We start from the raw sequence: 3,939 nt of genomic DNA, 5'->3' as shown, positions 1-3,939 counted from the left end.
ATTCTATTGTAGAGTATGGACTACTTGGGCAGACATAACTGATTGTATGGGGGAACCAGTTAGGAGGAACCAATTCTGTTGTCTTCAAAATCAGGAATTATCTTCTGTCCTCCAGTTTTCAGAGAGAAAAATATTGGGAGCAACACAAAGGTTCCTGAGTTCACTGTTTATGTTTGGGAATGTGGACACCTACTTCTTCTCTTACCAACTTCACTGTTGTTACCATTTTGATAAATTTAGTAATTTTCTTAAGTTTTGAGAGCTGATATGAAAAATCACTTCACAGTATCAATCTCTTGTTTAAAAGACCTTCTAAGGGCCCTCCCTGGTGGCACAAAGGGTTAAAAGCACAGCACAATGAAGCTATCCAAAGTCACTGCAGCATGAGTTGGATCTCCCACCAGGGAGATGACCCACATGGTGTGGCAGACCTCTCCAGACCCACCCACCATGCCCCTCAGCATGTATTTCAGTCAATCTGCCTGTTCTGCTCCCCAATCTGTCTCTGGTGAACAACTCCCCTGCCCCCGCCCCAGGCATTCTGGCCTGTACCACAGCTCATGAATGCATAAATAAGCCTTTAAAAAAATAACAAAAGACCTTCAAAGGTCTTCATTGCTCACTTGGGTATCAAAGTTCTCACCCAGAAATCCAAGCCATAGATGGTTATAAGAGGGTCAGACTCTAGAACCAGACTCTGCAAATCCAAAGGTGTATTTTAATCTGTAAAACTTGTATACCACCTACCTTACCGGATTGAAAATAGTTGAGAGGCTTGGGAAAGTGACTGGCATAGTATGCATTCAATTATATTAACTGTCAATTATATTACTACTACCTGGACTTGATTGTTGAGAGTAGATCACACCATGAGGGCACAGGTTCGTGTCTGACTTTTTTATTGTATCTCTAGGTCCTGGAACAGTGCCTGGCATACACCAGCACTCAAATATTTGGTGGATGAATTAATCCAATATATGGCCAGCCAAATAAATACTGATATTCCCGGGTTAAGTTTTCCTGTTTTGTGTGCTTCTCACTGCTAGTAACATTGTATTGGAGAGTCACCACCATTCTATACCCCATTTTCATACCATGTGAAGGAGGCCTTCCCTGATGATTGATAATGGCTTCAGAACCTGCCCTCAGGGCACAATGTGTGAGCTACCTCAGCACTAACACTCTCCTATTTTTTAATCAACCTGAGAACACTAGAACATTATCTGACTGTTGTCTTTACATGATTTAAAAAAATGGACAGATGTAATAATACATACAGGATTTGACCTAGGTTCAAAGCAACTGGTAAGAGTATAGTTGTAATACATCTTTCCAAGATTTGGTATGCTTGAACAAGGTAATGTATACTGCTTTAGGAGTACTGAACTTTCACTGTTACTGCAAACAGCACACTTAGCTTCATATATGTGCAAACACATGGTGCAGGCCTCAAGTTTGAAGGACCATTTTGAATTATTAAGTACATCCTAAGTCTATACAGGATGATACTGAGAAATACTTTGTGTTAAGAACTAACATCACTTTTGAAGGCTGTCAAGTGTACTTTTGTAACATTTTGTTGTGATCCTCATAATGAGTGTTGGTGACTGATTAGGGATTTGGTCAGCAGTTAATTTTCAGTTTATGTAGTAAAGTGACACTCCATTCTAGATCAGCAGTGTACTTTCAGCAGGGGACTCAGAGCTGGCTTTAACACACACGTGACCCAAGAAGCATTCTGTCTTTTTTCTGGGCTGCAGAGGGGCTCAAGCTGGTCTTCTACAAATCTCACTGCAGAATTCCACAGAAATCCCTTGGCCTAGAATACAGAAGAGCTACAGGTTGTTGATGGTTTAGAATATAAAAGATAAGTAAATGTCAAGTCTGTATTCTATGGCAGTCCCACTGAAATTATTTTCTAGATTCAGGGTAAGTGAAGAGCATCCTTATGGTTTACAGATTGCTTTCTCTCTCTTTGCAGTTTCTGAGAAACTCTTTTTACTGAGAATCAAGTCTTGTCTACTTACCTACTTACCTACTCTGAGGTCAAAACCATTATCAATTTCACAAAGTTCCAGCAACTCTAGTCTTTCAGTTTCAGTTCTTTTAAAACCATCCTAAGTAACAGATTAGCCATTCAGGAATTTTACAGAAGTGGAAACTATGTTCACAGATCTCCAATACTGTCCTGAGTTATACACATACTGTCCTGAGTTATAAACAGATGGCAGATTTTTTTTTTTTTTAAAACTTCCACCAGGGTCAGATCACCTTTGTTTTTTTTTTATGAATTTGGTTAAAATTTCAGAATAATAAAAACTCTTTAGTGTCTCATGATTGTTAAAATTAAGTGACTAGATGCCAAAAGTTTATAGAGTAGGAACAACATGACTGCTATCTTGCCAGATTTCTGGCCAATCACAGCAACAGGGACAAGTGGAACCCAAGAAAGATACTAAATAAACCCCAACTTTATATAATTGCTGGTTGCTATTACAGAAGGTTAGAAAATAGGGTGGAGGCCTCCCTGGTAGTGCAAGGGTTTAAGCACAGCACTATGAAGCTACCGGAAACCACTGGCAACACAAGTTCGATCCCTGGCCAAGGAACTGACCCACTTGGCACAGCAGAATATTTCAGTCAATCTACCTATCTGCTTACCCCCCACTCTGTCTCTGGTGAATTCTCACCCCCCTACCCCCACATACCTCTGGTCTGTACTCCAGTTCTTGTATGAATAAATAAAAAATATTTAAAAAGAAACTAGGGTGGAGGGATTAGGCATGGTCCATTGGGTCACTGACCACTCCTATGGTTGACTTCTACTTGCCACTTCTTTTTTTTTTTTTTTTTAATCTTAAGGCTGGGTGATTTATTTTCTGTCTTTTGCTTTTTAAGAAAAACATCCAAGTCACTCAATATCAGGTTCTAAGTAAGGCCATTAATCATCTCAAATATTTAGGAAGGCCATTCTGATCTCTCCAGAGGCTATTCCTCCCCAATCCACATCAGTACATACAATTATTAGAGCCTTCTGCTGAATCAGACTAACTGGATCAATTATCTAATGGTGATACAATTCTGGCACCCAGGTTCCAAAAGGGAGATCCACTAACTGGACTTCAAGCCATCTATCAGTGAACGCCTGGCCTTGAAAAGCAATTCCCTGTAAGAGGTGTCACATCTGTAAGAGATGGTATGGTTTTGACCTATGGCTGTGTTATATTTTGCACAAGAAAAGGGAAATGATCAATTTAAACTCCAAAAGAAGTTTTCTCTACTACTGTAAAAATAAAGTTAAACACAACAAAACACGAGTTTTTAAGACTTGCCTCACCCAGGCAGACATGTGTAAATAAGTAAAGATATTACAGACAAAAAGACATAAAATCTTTTCAAAGTTTCAAATCTTATTCAAAGCTTAAATTTGGGGATGAAACAATAGCAATTTTCCTTCAATATAAGTATTGTATTTTGGAGACAGTGAGACAATAATTTGGAGAAATAACAATCAAAGGCTATTTTCAAAGACGTCAGATTCTCTGTCTTCTACACTATTACTTTTAGTATTGTCATCAAAGAATTAAGTAGACACAATTCTACATGAAGAGCACTCTTCAAAACTCCTGAATTCTAAAACTAGGGAATCGTAAGTTTAGCCTGTCTATGTACTATTTAGTTACGTTGTATTTCTTTTCATTACTAGGACTTGTTCTATTGGAAGATCACTAAAAAGTCAAGTGTTAAATATTACCAATTGTTAAAAACAACAAAGGAGAGTTTAAGAAAGAATATATTTGAACAACATAAACAAAAAAAGGTATTACACAAGGAAAAATAATGTAACAATTTATGTAAATACCTAACATATGAGCATGCTCTTACATCTAAAACAAAAGGTACATTGGTACTATATATATATATATGATATATATATAT

Source organism: Condylura cristata, unplaced genomic scaffold, assembly GCF_000260355.1.
Source record: "Condylura cristata isolate star-nosed mole 26May11 unplaced genomic scaffold, ConCri1.0 scaffold00025, whole genome shotgun sequence".
Classification (NCBI taxonomy): Eukaryota; Metazoa; Chordata; class Mammalia; order Eulipotyphla; family Talpidae; genus Condylura; species Condylura cristata.
This window is presented reverse-complemented; position numbering follows the sequence as displayed.